The sequence below is a fragment of the Cyrtonyx montezumae genome, unplaced genomic scaffold (genome assembly GCF_038088225.1).
Source record: "Cyrtonyx montezumae isolate F1298 unplaced genomic scaffold, pur_monq_1.0 scaffold_0, whole genome shotgun sequence".
Classification (NCBI taxonomy): domain Eukaryota; kingdom Metazoa; phylum Chordata; class Aves; order Galliformes; family Odontophoridae; genus Cyrtonyx; species Cyrtonyx montezumae.
The window spans coordinates 33,836,755-33,852,973 of NW_027071824.1; the positions used below are offsets into that span (position 1 = coordinate 33,836,755).

At 41.1% G+C, this 16,219-nt stretch overlaps 1 protein-coding gene across 1 annotated transcript in view; it reads left to right on the forward strand.

The window, feature by feature from the left end:
- Positions 1 to 16,219, forward strand: part of PLEKHG1 (pleckstrin homology and RhoGEF domain containing G1) — a 521,486-nt gene that overhangs the window by 159,764 nt on the left and 345,503 nt on the right. The window lies entirely within an intron of this gene.

A 16,219-nucleotide genomic window follows, 5' to 3' on the forward strand; every position in this document is an offset into this window, starting at 1 on the left:
AGCTGGGATTTGTTCGGCTTTTTAGAAACTCCTTCAGGATGCAAGGTTTTGGGAGGCTGAATGAATTTTAGAGAGGCGCTTCAAAGCACAGAAGCAGAACAGAATAGAATCAAGAGATCGTTACGGTTAGAAAAGACTTGGAACACTATCCAGTCCAACCACCTGCCCGCCCGCACCGTGCCCACTAACCACGGCCCTCAGTGCTACATCTCCAGGGACCATGATTCCATCACTCTCCCCAGCTGGCCTGTGCCAGCGCCTCATCACTTCCTGAGAACTGTTTTTTTCCTAATGTCCAACATGACCTTCCCCTAGCAAAACTTGATGCCGTTCCCTCTAGTCCTATCGCTAGTTACACAGGAGAAGCGGTTGACCCACCCCACCACGACCTCCTTTCAGGCAGTTGTAGAGGGCAATAAGGCCTTCCCTAAGCCTCCTCTTCTCCTGACTGAACAATCACAGTTCCCGCAGCCACTCTTTGTACGATTTGTGCTCCAAACCTCTCTCCAGCTTTGTTTCCCCTCTTTGCACGCAAAATAAAAATGATCAGCTTTAAACCTTAAACTTTTATCATCAAATTAATGCTTCTCCTATTCTGTGCAGAAAACAAATAACAGTAAGACCTCCCCGAGAGCCAGCAATGCTCCAAACAGCAGCCTCCTTTTTCCACCTTTTTTACTCCATATTTTTAGGCTATACTAGGGCACGTTCCCAGCATAACTCAAAATTGCCTCCAAAACAAATCAACTTTAATATTCTGCTCTCACGGGCCCTGAGATGTTGCCCAGGAAACTCACATGCAATTTGTGGTTTAGATTAGGATTTTTCACAGAAACATAGAACCATAGAGTATCCTTAATTGGAAGGGACCCACAAGGACCATTTAGTGCAATTCCTGGCTTCACACCAGCACCATCCAAAATCCTTCCATTTGCCCACAGCTTGACCCCACATCTTTCATCCCATACACTTCATCCTTTCAATCTTTACCCTGCACCATTTATCCCATTCTTGTCACCATGTCCTACATAGCAAGGTAACATCTGTGACTCTGCAGTGGGACATGCATGGGGACATCCTTGCCTGGGTGAGCCAAGTCCAAAAGTTTTGGGGTACTTGTCAAGGCCTTGGGCTAGCCCTAACAATGCCTGGCCATGTCAACAAAGCAGCGACCAGGTGCTGTGCACCTGGGGCTGGGACTGCCTGGGCACAGCTGTGCCTTGTTGGGACCCCAGGGCTTCTTAAACCCTGCTAGATGCTTTGGAGAAGTTGCTGGGTGGGGTTCCTGTCTGCAGCAAGGGGCTGCTCAGCTCACACCCTGATTTTCTGCAGGGGTGGGCATGAGGATGGTGCTGGATTTCCACTGCTTTTTTGGGTGCTGTTTTTTGCTGGCCTCCACTGCTTTTTTTTTTTTTTTTTTTTTTTTTTTTTTTTTTTTTGTGAGGCCAGCTCTGTGCTGTTGCTGCCAGGCTTGCTATTTTTTGTCACTGGCTCAGATTTGCAGTTCCTGGTTTCCCCAGCTTTTTGTATCTAGTGCAGGGTGACTGCAGCTCTGCTCTCACCCTGTCTGTTTTGGAGTTAGTGCAGGGCCGCCACTGGGTTCCCTTTGCTTTTTCAAATCTTCATAGTGTTTTTGTAGGCTGATTCCCACCATGCCTTTGCAGGGAGGCTGGGGGAAGTTGCGGATGGTGCTCTAAGATTTTAGCCTTCCTGCTTTGACAAAGATACAAGAATGTCTGCTCTGATCAGACCAATATAATCAGTCAGGGTTAAGTATTTTATGCAGTAAGACTAACTCTCCTAAGAATCTGACAAGAAAGTGGCTCCCAGATGAGGGACAGGCACTAGGACAGAGCAATAATGACTGGAAGGGAGTAGCAGGGAGTGGGACAGACATAAATCCTTGACAGGAAGCTGGGCAAGAAAATCAGAAGAGCGTGACTGGGACAGTGGGCTGTAGAAGAAGCATCAACAAAACAGGACAGAGGGGTAGAAAACAGAGAAGGGAGAAAAAGGGAGGATTGAAACAGAGGCTGAGCAGAGGGAGAAAGAGGGCTGGAGCTGAACAGAGATAGAGACATAAAGTAAAGCTGTGCCAGTTAGAAAGAGATGCAGGTGGAACAAGAGTACATAGATAGATAAGGATGGGAGGGATGGGGAAGGTGAACAGGCAGAAGGACAGAGGTCTAGACAGATTGAGATGGAAGAATTAAAATACAGGGTCAGGGAATGGAACACAATTATCGTTCAGAGTTTCTTTGGAGCAGGCTGGTCAGACAACAGTGCAGCTTCTCAATATTGCTATCCTCTGTGGGCTTTCTGGGCTTTGAATTTCTGGGAAGCGTATATTTGAGGCTCAGTTTTGTATCAAATTTATTTCAGCTGGTCAATACAAGCAGAAGTTATGGAGGGAAGGAACACCTAGACAACAAGATAACTTACTCCTCATTTCATCTGAAAAATCAGGCTAAAATATCATGATTTTTGTTGTGTGGGAGGATTTTAGAGAGATTGTTTAATGGCAGATGCTGTGACACGCTGGTTAGCCAGGCATGGCACTGATTTTTCTCCTGCTCTGCCCTTATACTCTCACATTACTGCATGTGCTGGCAGAATGTAAAGCACAAGTAAAGCTCTTATCACAGTTATGATGGCTGAAGTTGGCAGGGGAAGCATATGCCTAGCGGTGCCCATTACTTGTCACGTTCTCATAGTTACCAATGGGCTTCTCTGTTGAAGCAGAAGCTCCTTGTACTCAGTTGGTGCACAGCTGGTGTTACAGAATCACAGACTTGTAAGGGTTGCAAGGGACCTCTGGAGATCATCTGATCCAACCTCTCTGTTGATCAGCAGGGACCAACTAAAGGAACAGACCATGGCTCATGCTGCCACCCATGATGTTTCCAGGTGATGGTGGTGGCACTTCAGGAGAGGCAGGCTCTCTTCTACTGTGTGTTCCATGTGTCAAACCTTCTTACAGAAGATACTGAGGGAAATAATGACTTTCTGTCCCTTCCTACAAAGGAGGCCATCCTTGAAAGGTAAATTCTTCTAGTGAGTTTTTAAGAGGGGAGGAGGAAATATCTGAAAAACTATTTTATGGTTTGCTTTGGTGGAACTCCTCCCTATATGTTGGTTAGCAGACACCAAAGCATTTTGCTGATTTAGGGATAATGTGGTTTAACTTGTGCTTAGAAGTGTTGAGATCAGCCTCAGAGTAGAATCTTCTGCAAGAATGTGCAACTGTAGCAGGGTTGGGTTTTTTTTTATGTATGTGTTATGGATGAAATTGTATACCTCACTCATAAGAGATGAGCAACAATGTACTTTACTGCTACAAAACAGTGATTTAATGAAGCCTGTATGTTCACAAAAGCAAGATCAAATATCCCACTACTTCAGTTTTTGTTGCTTTTTTAACATTTTAACAAAAAATGTTAATTGTTCTGTTGCATACATTAATGGTATTATATATTACAAGTTCAACTCCATAAGTAATGCCTCTTATTCTATGATGTTGCCTCATGATATCAGAGGCAGGTGTTGGTGGTACAGCAGTAAAGACTGAACCTTCCCGCCAGTATTCCCTTACATTTTGTTGTCGTGCGACAGATGGCAGCAGAGGAGCAGTCTGTCAAACGGTATCTGACATGGCAGTGTGGAAGGAGCCAAGAGGTGGAACTGAATTCCACCATGTGGACTAAATGGCGTCCACTGGTATTCACTGATGCTTGCTGAATGTTGGTGGAGGCCAAACATAATGTGAAAATAATGAGGTGGTGGATGGTGTGGTTCAGCAGTGCTGACAGTGGGTTACCTCTGCTGGTGCAGGTTGTTACAAGCATGGCATGCATGTTCCTGTTTATCAGTGCTGAAAATGTTAAAAAGTAGTGTTCTGTAGATGAGAATCTGCTCTATCTAATAGCGGTACCGTGCTCTTTGTGGCTGTCGCAGTTTTTGTTGAAATAAATAGGAGGTATTACTTTCAGAGCACCTTTAGTGGCCTATTTTATATCTGTCTCAGATAAGGACTTTCTCAAGCTCAAGAGTAACCTTGAGAGGTGTTGCTGCTCAAGGGAAAGATTCTGAGATGCAGCTTGATGTACAGGAGCTCACTGGGCTCTGTGTTGTCCTCTCTTCATGGTGCAAGACAACTGATTGCTGGTCATATTTGCGTACCATCCATATTTAACCAAATACAGATACATCTCCCCTAAATAGTCCGCTCTGACCCTAGTTCAGCATCACAACCAGATGTGTCTATTGCAGCTACTGATGATTGTTATTGCCTGATCAGGATTATGGGTGGAAGGTCCCTGTAGGGAGCCAGGAGTAGTACAGCGCTGCAGTGTTCTAGGGCAGAACTCATTTTGTTGCTTTGTTTTCCTGGATCAGTATGCGTGGCTCATCTTACTTCAGCCTGTTGACATCCGTAGTTATTCTGAGCTTTATTCAGAAGGTGGCAGCAGCTTATTACTTAAAAACAATAGATAGCTTCTGGATGTTAATGTTCATATAACTGTAAATAGAAACTTAAATGTCATATTTCTTAACTGTTTCACTGTTATTAGTACTTTGAATTTCAATAGACTGTAGAGATGCAAATCTAAATTATTTTTTTGTTCATTTAGTAATATTTAAGTGTTCTATTCCTGCCTACCACAAAAGCAAAATTTTAGAGTGTTTTTTTTCCAAGTGGAGGGCATTAGAGTCTTAAGATATTTGCCAGCTGTTAGCTTTTCTTCACTTTTCAAAGGATACTTGCATGTTCCAGTTTATTGTCCAAAATATGCACATAACAAGAACATGAGAAAATTAGAGAAAATACTAGCTTTCTCTTTCAAAAATGGTGATCAAACAATGCATTCTTTACGTCTGAACAATACCTGACAGGAATACAGGATTTCAGGATTCATGAATATTCATGCTTCCATATATATGTTGATTTGTTGAAATATCTATTTGTGTTCAAAATCCATACACTGCTGGAGCTATGGGAATAGGATATGAGTAGACCTGTTTTTTAATTCCTTTAGATGTGTATTTTCCAAAGTAAGAGAACAGGGAGAAAGAAAAGCCAGGGGATGTAAGGGAAATGGAGTAGGATGGAAAGAAATAGAGAAGGCAGAAAGGGAGCAGAAATAAAAGGGGAAACTGTATACAGGCTTTAGCATCTGAAGGCTCTCCTATAGACTTGCGTTTTTGTTGGAATATGTGCTTAAAACCAGAAATGTTGTCTTTTCTATTTGATGTCTTTCAGATGCTCTATAACCAGTAAACACATAATGCAAATATTATCTGCAGAAAATGTGTCATCAGCATGATGCTGCTGTTAAGCATATTTTCTCTGCTCCAGCTTGCTTGTGAGAATCTGTCAGGTAAACACCTGTGATAGATACAAATCTGCTTGGATGCTTGAGTGAACTGCTGATTGACAGCTGAGTTTGAACAGTTTGCCCATGAATGAATTGGAGTGATAACCTTTCCTTTACAGCAAGGATATTCAGATTTCTGACTGAGAGTTACAACTGAGGCGTTCAGCAGAATTTACAGAGGGTAGGGTGGTAAATGTGGGAGCAGAGGAATTACAGGTATATAATTTATCTTTCGTATTTTGTCATTTTTAATACTTCCCATTCCTCCTAAGCAAAATTATTTGATGCTGGAGGATTGGTGTTATGAAAACAATATGAGGAATTATTTTTCAAACTTCTAATTGATAAATTAATGTAATCAACGTGATATGGAGTATTTTTGTGATTATATGTACATCCCACAGTGATGCAAATTAAAGAGAAAAGTCCAGTTCCAACTAAGATATTTTAGTCTGGGTATGGTAAATAGTTTCCCTTTCCCTCTTTAAAGACAGAAAAATACTCCCCGCAGTCCTGGCCTTGTGGGTGGGTATAATTTTTCTTGTCTTACTGGTATGTTAAATATCAGTGTACAACAAGTGAAAGCTCTCTAGTTGATAAATTGGAATAGTGTTAACAAAAACCTCTCCTTTCTATATGCCTGACTATTACTGTGCCTAAAAAAGGCAAGTATTTCCCTAAAACAGGGTAGGAGACAGAGAAAGATAAAAGGATTAGATTATTTTAAAGACCCTTTCCCACTACCAAGAACAGTAAGGATTGGGAAAAAAAAAAAGACATCAGGTGATTTGTTTAACATTACATTCTTCTGTGCTGTGCTTGCTTCTCTGCCCAGATACTGCATAATTGACTGCACAGCATTAGCCAGGTACCACGTGGTATGGCAACACGTATTCTGACAAAAAAAAAAAAAGCACCTATGATCTGGTACTGACTTGAAAGCTTGGAGATTGCATTGCTTTTTGTTTTTTGTTTTGAATACCTTGTGAAGAAAGATGGGGGTAGAGAGAGGAAGGACATTGCATTTATGTAAAGGAATTTCTTAACTTTTTTTCTTAGCCTGGTTTAAGGTGAAATTCTCTGTGGGAGGAGAGGTCACATAATGGCTGTCCTTATCACTGCTAAGGTATGGATGCTGCTGGAGTGAACAGATGGCTTAATTAAAATGAAACATGAAAGTGATCATGGGGGGGCAAAAAAAAGGGATAGAGTGGAGCCCAGGAAAGAAATCCTAGTATTGCTGACAGCATAACACCATAGAATCTCTGACTATCCTGAGCTGGAAGAAACCCACAAGGATCACATCCAGTCCCTCTGTCTGCACAGCACCACCCAAAATCAAACCCTATGTATGAGAGAACTGTCCAAATGCTCCTTGAATTGTAGCAGTTTGGACTGTGCACACTGTCCTCTGGTGAAGAACCTTTTCCTAATCTTCGTCTTGACTCTCCTGTTGCAGCTTCATGCTCCTCTCAGGCCCTGTCACTATCACCAGGGAGCAGAGCTCAGCACTGCCCCCCTGCTCCCCTTGTGAGGGGCTGTAGGCTGCCATGAGGTCTCTCCTCAGCCTCCTCTGCTCTGGATTGAACCAACCAAAGGACCTCCACCACTTCTCACACCACTTGCCCTCCATCTTTGCCCTTCCCCTTCTTTGTAACCCTTCTTTAGGCACGCATAATAGTTTAATATTCTTACACCCAATCCTGTACCCAGAGCTTAAGGTGAAGGCATGCAGTGCAGGGCAGAGTGGGATAACTCCTTCCCTTTCCCTGTGGCAGTGCTGGGCCTGGTCAACCGCAGGGTACAGCTGGCCCTTCTGGCTGCCAGGGCTCACTGCTAGGTCATGTTCAATTCGCCTTCAGTCAGAGCCCCCAGATCCCTTTCTGTGGGCCTGATCTCCAGCCTCTCATCCCCTAGTCTATATGTAGACCTAGGTCTGCCCTGTTCTAGGTACAGAATCTGACGCTAGCCCTTGTTAAATTTCATGTCATTGGTGATTATCCACCCTTCTATTTTGCCAAGGTCTCTTTGCAAGGCCCCTCCACACCAAAAGGAATCAACCGTTCCTCCCAGTTCAGTGTCCTCTGCAGACTGATTTAGCATACTGTAAGTCCTTTAACCAAGTCATTTATGAAAACGCTGAATAGAACTGGCCCTAAAATGGAGCCGTATAGAACCCTGCTAGGGACTGGCTGTCAGCTGGGTGTAATGCCACTTACTATAGCCCTTTGTGCCAGACCTCATAGCCAGCTGTTCTCTCATCACAGTATGCATTTATTTAGCTGTGAGCTGGATGTTTTGTCCAGAAGGATACTGTGAGAAACGTATCAAAGGTTTTGCTGAAAGTAAGAAAAAAAAATAATTAAAAACAACCCACAGCACATTAACAGACTTGTCTTGATTGAGAATTCCCACTCATGACCCCATGTTGTCTGTGACCAGTGACTGCATTGTCTTTCAGGTGTTCTTCAGTGCCTTTCAGAGATATTTTCTCCATAATTTTGCCAAGAACCAAAGTAAGACTGACAAGTCTGTAATGATTAGGGTCTTCTTTTTTGCACTGGGAAAACCGGGACAAAATATTCTAGCTTTTGGTTGACTGAGAACTGCTCTTACCACATTTCTTGGATGTATTGTGGAAAAAATGCAGACTATCTTTCAATTTGAAATCTACCAAATACTCCTTCAGTAACATTTTTGTCAGTGCAGTGGTACCATCAGCTGCTTCTTTGGGAAAGAGGTCTGTGAAATTACAACCTGGGAGTTGAAAGACAGTTGTGATTCTATTAAAAAAAAATACAATGCAACTTTTTCTCTTGGAAAGGCAATATGAAAGCAAAATTTCATCCAGTTCTGCAGAGGTGAGTTTCCACTTACTAACAAACAGTGAAAACCTAGTTTAATGTCCAGAGCTCAGCTTAATCTAAGAGTAGAAAAATACATTTTGTTTGTAAGCAGCACTCTCAATATGGGAGTGGTTGAGAAGAAGAAGACAGCTTGGTGCTAACTATAAAAATGCGTAGTATATTTTAACCTTCGAAGACACAGCCTCTGCCTTTATTTGTGCTGGAAAACAACTTGTGCTCCAAGCTGTTAGTTAAGCAAATATTTATATAATGTGTCCAACAGTCAATGAAAAATTTCCCTCTGTACACTGAAGATGTAGAAAACTATTTCATGTACTGTCTGAAAGTACAAAAGTGGCAGCCTGGAATGTTTTCAAATACGTGAAGCTTTGATATTATGTATAGAACTACAAAGGATTGCTTCCCAGAAGGAAAATACATAGCTGAAAAAATGGCTGCTATTTCAGCCATGTATTCTTGTGCTGTATTTTATGTTGATAAAAAATTGGGTTGTAAGCTCGTGAATAGCGAGTCAATGAAGTAGACCTTCACATCTTTATTGATACTACAGAAAAATAGCAATACTATTATGATAGTATTTAATGTACTAGCTGCAGTGGAGGTACTGACTAGCCAGCTTGATCTGCTGTGGAATCTGGCAATATTCTTTACTCCATTAAAGCTTCCTTTTAACCTCCATCACAGAACACAAAAGCCATTTTAAACTCAAATATACTCAAAAGTTTTCTGCGAGACAATTTTGTTTGTTGTTGCAACTGTTATTTATTATTTTAACCCATTGTGTTACAGCTGATTGCTCTCCCAGTGATTTTTCTACGTCAAATTCTTGGGAAGGTATAGTCTCTTAGTGCTGGAAATGCATCAACTAGGCTTTCATAAGCTATCTAGCTTTGTGAAAATGTGAACAGTTCAGCTCAGCAGCCTGAGTTGCTGCTCTCACATTATTGTACTGTCTTAAGGGAGCACAGCTACAATTAGATGGAAAGGCTATCAAGTTCAGATAAATAATTGCTTTAATTTTGAACATTCTGATGTTCAGATATAGCTAAATGCTATCCTTAGGTTTTCTCTTTTTTTTTTTTTAATAATGAAAGTGGTGACTTGTGGCCTTATCCTGTTTGTTTTCTTGGCCATTATTTTTTTAAAGAAATATGGCCTGATATATTTTCCTGTTACTGACACAATAAGTGAGCTCATGAGATCTGAAAGGACAATGTGTTTTTCCTAGTCTGAAGGTGTTCAAACAAGAATCAGGAGATCTTCTTTGCCTGTTGCAGGGCAGATCACACAGCTTGCCCTCCCAGCTCTAAGGAAAGACTTCTGCTGACTTCAGGAGACTCTGGGCTGAATTCATGATCTGCTTCTCTTATTTGAAATATTAGTAGGTATCTACACAAGGAGAACTGCAATAGAAAAAGTAATTAATACTAATAACACCCTCTGAGATCATTGCATTTAATAATTGAACAATGCAATTAAAAATATTTTTGTCTGTCTTTTACTTGGCACAATCAAATTCTTTTGCGTGTTGGGCTGAATGTGTTTGTCCTCAATTACTCTATTTGCATTTGGCTTTTTTTCTCAAGCACTCAGTGCAATTCTAGCAGTTTCCTTGTATTTCTGACCACTGTCATGTTAGAACTGCAGCTGCTACTGCATTGTAGGTCACACACAAATTTCTCCAGATGAAGTCATTGTCATGGCTGAATGATGTTCCTACTTTGGTAATAGTGGAAAAATGGATTTTAGGTGTGTTGTAACTGGCCTCTTAATTGGAGCTCTTATATGAGTTTTTTTCCCAGGCATTTAATTTGCCTTCTTAGTCTTCAGAGCAGGAGGGTTGTTAAATTAACTTGGTGAATGAGAGTGGGATTTTCTTTAAGTTGGATTGCAAATCACACATTCTGTAATGAAGCGTGAGGCAAAATGTCTTGAATGCAGAAAGTCTTCCATCCTTCTTCTTGATGTTCTCCCTTGTATACAAATTATACAAATATTTCCTTACAGGTGACCAAGTTGACTAAGAAGGAACTACAGAGGGTGTCAGCATTAAAAAAATATATATATATTTTGTCTCAGTCACCTAAAATTTAAATACTGTTACCATGGGTAGATTGTATTGGGTTATGTGTGTGTTTTGGCTAGATTCCAATACATATTACTGAGGTTAACTGTGCAATGAAGATGTACTGGTTACATTAACAGGAAAAAAAAAGGTCATAAATACAATACAGATGTAGTTTGAGAGAAAGTAAGTTTTTGACGTTTCCCAACGCTCTGTGTTGCATTATCGTTTAGTAGGCATCTAGAGCTGGAATGCATATCTGTATTTACTGACAATATGAAGAATTCTTCTAAAGTGATAATGTGGCAATGACATTTTTCCTCATGTTTTTGTGCTTCTTGTCTGCGAAATATCAGTGTAAAAAAAACTATTTCAGACCCTCAGAAGAAACTGAAGTTTGCTCCTCAAAAGAGGTAAAAAAAAAAAAAAAAATTCCATCAGGTTCATATTTTGTCCAAACTAATTTGTCCCTTCTCATATTTCTTTAGAGAGAGAAAAAGGAAATACTTAGACTCAAGGAGTGCTGACCTGTGTATATTGGATTAAGGTACTGTATTCCTACTTAACCAGTCTGCTTCCTCCAGTATGTGCGTTATGAATCAGTGCTGTTTTATGTGCATTGTATAATATACTTTTCATTCAGGACATTTTCTTCATGTTAATATTGCACAGAGGTTGTTTGTGTGAAATTTGGAAATTATGATTAGAAGAAATGCAGTTCATACTGTGAGTGTGTATTTTGTTTGCATCAGGAAGACATTTTAAAAGGCTTTCCCTGAATGATCAGAGTTGAGTGTAGTACTTGGTAGCTCTGGAGAATTTAGCCCATATTTTTATACAACTCCAACCAAAGGACTAATCCCAAGTCCATATCAGCAATGCAATAACATGAGTCAGACGTTTGTGGCTGGTCATTTCATAGCTCATTTTGGTAAAAGTTTGTTTTTCTGGTGAAATTAGATCATCTTTAGAAATTGTCTTACTGGGTCTGTCTGAGCAGACCGGAGAGTCTCTTGCCCTTTGTTGACATGCAGTGTATAGGTATTCAGGGTCTCTATATATGAGTTAATACTTGATGCTTCTTTTTTTTCCTTTCTATTCTCTCAACAAAAACTGAATATCTTCTTCAAAGGTCAAAAGATTTGGTTATGCCTGAGACATGAGTCTAAATATATTGCTTAGTTAGGTCAGCCTCACAAGTCATAATGTTATGTCCATCCAGGATGGAATCAGAGGAATTTTCTCGGGTTTTGTGTCTTCCTGCTAGATGGTATGAGAAGTTTGGATAGCATGTGGGATTCAAGAGATAATGCTATCAGCTATAGTGTCTTTTGGTGCCTTCGAGTAGCTCTCAGCAAAATTCAAGTACTTTGTTTAATATTAAAAAGTCTATCCTCTCATTCCTCAGATTTTTGATAATCTAACTTAATATTTTTTAATAACCATACCATTAGCCATTTCAGATGTTAGTTACAGCATGCATATGTCCCAATTACACCATAAAAATGACAAAGAGGGAAGAACTTTGCTGTTGTTTTATTAGCTGTGATATTAATAGGGCATTTCTGCTTTTATTGTTCACTGTTCTTGAGCTGATGATGAAATGCCAAGTCTGAGGATCATTTGACTGACATTATTTTCTATTCAGTATGTCTCGAGAAGGAATATCATCCCAAGGTAAAGACTTTTTAAAATCTGGTGTTTGCTTCCATGATATCTGGGTCTCTCACTGTCTCCTGCAAGGTTCTCAGTGTTTACTCTTTTGTCTCTCCCATGGTCTGACATAGAAGGATTAACAAGTGTATTATAAGTTTAAATATTACTTAAGCATCTGTAGGCTGTTCAATGAAAATAGCATGCCTATTCATAGGCTGGTATTGCATTTGGTCAAGTTACCACTTTGTTACGCACCTACTCTTAATGGTGTTTGGGATCCTGCCATGGTTTGCATAATTTGTAACTTAGTTAAAATGAATTTAGGTTCCTTTAGGATAATTTTAATTATTTATTAATCTGTGTATTGCTCTGGACAGCTTAGCAACAGCCTGCATATTGCCAGTATAATTCTCTCCTGTAATTAAGCCACCAAACCCTTGCAAAAGTTTGCCCCACCCTGTAGGGTGCCTACATTGGAACCTAGTCAATTCAAAGAGTTTGACCCTGCACTTAGAGGTGTGGCTTTTAATTTGCACCAGAAATATATTAGAAGTCCTCACGTCTCAAATCTGCATATTGCACAGTCCTTGTGCCCATTCCCCCTCCCTAGCTGTATGCCCTCTCTTTAAGACACAGCTCTTCTGCATCTTCTCTTCTTTAATGCCCCAGGCTTTATCATATCACCCCTCCTGAACAGGGCAAATTAATTGCATTCCTTTTCCTCTATCTTTCCCTGCATGTTTGCGCCACCTCTTCCAAACAGACAGATATTCATGTTCCTCTGCTCCTGCTTTCAAGCTTGTACCTTTCTCCTAGGTGAATGTCATCTGTGTTCAATTTAAGTTAAAAAACAAACAAAAAAACAAAAAAACCACAACAAACGTAATTGTTACTGCAATGCGTGGTCACCTCACACTTTCAGGCAGCCTGGAAGTTCTCACTGAAAGTTTTGCCAGCCTCATCCTTCATACAAGGGTGTCTTCTTCCTCAGCTAATGGTCTGGCACACAGGGAGTGCTCCGTCATGTTCAGCATGGCTTTACATTTCACTTCCTATGCAGTAATATCTGAGTGCAAGCCAAGTATAGGAGGCGATGGACCTGCTGCTTGCCACTAACAGCTCATCCTCATCACTCTCTTGGGAAACATTGTGTGTTTAGAGTAATGCTTTGTTTTAATAGGGTTTAGTTTTCTCTCTTTAATAGGGTCTTGTTTTTGTTTTTTGCTTATATAAAACAAATATATATTTATATACGTTTTTCAGAGAAGAAAAGGATCAAGAGGAATGTTTTTTTTTGAAAGGTGGAGGATGATAAGGTGGTTCTTGGTGGCTGCAGGAGTTCGTCCTTCAGCCTTAGGCTCTGAAAGAGATGCATATCGATTAGCTTTATCCTTGCAGTGGAAATTGTCACCTTGTCTCAGGAATGGGGCTGTTAGCTACAGTTTTCAAGTACTACTTTTCGTGACTGTTCACTCCAAAGGGGCTCTGACAGAATAATTTGGGCAGTTTTGTTTACTGTTGCTTCACACACTCCACTGCAGGAATCTGCCTTGTTACCAGGCTAACAAGGGCTCCCTGCTTCCTGCCCTCCCTCAGAAAGGACTGCACAGATCCTAAAAAGCACCTTCCAAAATGTGTCATAGGCCCCAGTTTTACTGTGCCTTTTACTGTGCCCTATTCACTCCATTTTTATTTTATATTTTATTTTATTTATTTTATTTTATTTTATTTTTTATTTTTTTCTCTGTCAGTCTCTAGCTTCACAATTACACTGAGAGACCTTTTCATACCTCCTGACTTGGGCTGTTTCCCATCCACTCTCTCTGGGAGTTACATATTGCATGCATAGGGCTGTGTGGTATGTGTATGTGACATTTGGTCTTCACCAGAGATCAAGCTGAAGCTCTGACCCAGCACTATGACATTGAAATTGCTTATCATTTTTTACATATGGAAATGTGAAATCACAGGCTTCCTAATTTCTATTACACTGGAGGAACACATAAGAAGGATGAAGGAGTAATGATTGATAGTTTTTTTTTCCCTTATGCTGAAGAAATACGTTTTAGAAATATACTTTTAGGTAAGCTCTTGGGTATATCATGTTTTGGACAATTGAATGAAAACTAAAAGGGAGCATTTGTATATCTCTGAAGTTCTGGAGAGCAATGATATGCAGAAAGCTCTGTTAGCCTGGTGAAGTTTCACCATTGCCTAGATACTCAGTCTTGGTATGAATTAAGATACAATCTGTGGTGTAAAAAGCACATAGCATGCCTTTGGCTCTGGTTATTTATCTTCCTGTCGAATCTTTTTCCCAAAATTACCCAAGCTGTACTCAAGAGCTCCATATGAGTGTGTTGTCAAAATCAGCACTCTTCCATTTCTGGTGTGTTCCAGGAAAGGGAGGTTGCACCCACAACTCCCAAGTAACTCTTAGGATGACACACACATCATTTTGTTTAAAAAAAAAGAAAAAAGAAAAAACCCAAACTATTAAATGTGCCATTTTTTCTGGCTCTACCTATCCAGTACTGTATAGTTGTAAATAAGGAAGGGCTAAAGCCCTTGTACTGAGCAGGTAGCAGAAGAAAGATGATGTTCTCTGGAGCCCTTTGACACAGACAGATGAATCTCTTTAGATGCCAGAAGTCTCGACTATGCTTTAGCATTCTGTGCTGGGCAGTGGTACACTAGGGTCTTGAGATTACTTCAGCTTCCTATTGCATCACAGAACCACAGACTGTCTCGGTTTGGCAGGGACCTCAGGGTCCATCTGGTTCTACCCCTGCTCAAGCAGAGACAAACAGAGCAGGTGCCTAGGGCTGTGTCCATGCAGGGTTTGAAGTTCTCCAAGGAGGAGACCCCACAGCTTCTCTTGGCGACCTGTGCCAGTGCTCTGTTACTCTCACAGTACAGAAATACTGCCTGGTGTTCAGAGAAATCCTCATGTTGTATTTATATGTGTGGCTGTGACTGTGTGGGATAAGGTGTCACTGCAGCACCAGGCAAGAGGCTGTGTAGGGGGTGAGGTTCAGAGTGTGCAGAGGATTTTTTTTGTCTGTGTGTACATGGCAGGGGAGGGAATGCTTGTGGGCCCGAGCAGTGGCTGTGCAGCTGTTTCTGCATCTGGAGGAAAAGGGGCTTCCAAGAGGTGTGCTGTACATGTGAGGCACAAGGTGTTTATGCACTTGAAGCCTCCAGTGTGCCTAGAAGAGAGGCAGAAAGCCTTCTGTTACGGGTTGGCATTGCTGCTGAGAGGCAGGGAGGAACAGAGCTTGCCAAAGGTGCTTAGCATCTCTTCCAGAGAGTGTCTGATTTTAACAAATGTACTTGCCCCCAGCACAGCCACACTGCATGCAGCTGTGCATTTGCGTGCTGGCCCATAGCAGGGTGCACCTGATTTGTAAGCTGCTCATGCTAGTCTTAGGAATCCCACACGGATTTTTGAAGAGGCTTCCTGAAGACCTGGGGTAAGGAAACAGCCCAATGATGCCTCAGCCACAGAATTTTCATAACTGCAAAACACTCAGGTGTGGATCAAAGTTAGTGATGGAGGGGCATGGACATGTGCCAGAAAGCAGAAAAAACTACTGACTGAAGTAGATCAACACTTCGTCAGTGCACCTCCAGTTTTATCTGTCACCACGAGCTGGGCAGCACCTGCTCTGCAACTCCACCAGTGCTTCATGGCTGGCTCTCAGGTGACATGAGAGGAAGTGGGTGCTGAGAGAAAGAGTACTCTCCCACCCTCTGGCAGGGAGCACCTACCTTTGGGGGTTTGTATGCTTGAGACGGAGTTTTGCAGTTAAACTGCAAGGAAGTCAGCATCTGTTGCTAGTGGGTCTCAAAGGAAGAGGTAAGCCAAAGTCAACCCAAAGCAGATGGATGTTTGCTCACATCTGCTTGGCAAGTGATGTCCTAGATGTAAAAGATAGTCAGAGACCCCTCAGTTTTCTCCCCCTGCTTTTGGAAAGTGAGTTTATCACAGCATATCAAAGTGACTGAGTCATAAATGAGCAGACCTCAGCAGCAGTTAAAAAAAAAAAAAATTAAGTACTTCAAGACTGTTGCCATCTCTGAGACAGGGTCTTTCCAAAATGGTTGAGAGCCTTCTTTATTTATGCTTCAGAATTAAATATTCAATATTTCCTGCTATATATAGTATTATTGATGTAAACAATGATGCATAGGAGCAGAACTGGACAATTCAATTTTTACGTATTAATAATTCAGAACCATATTTGAAAACAACA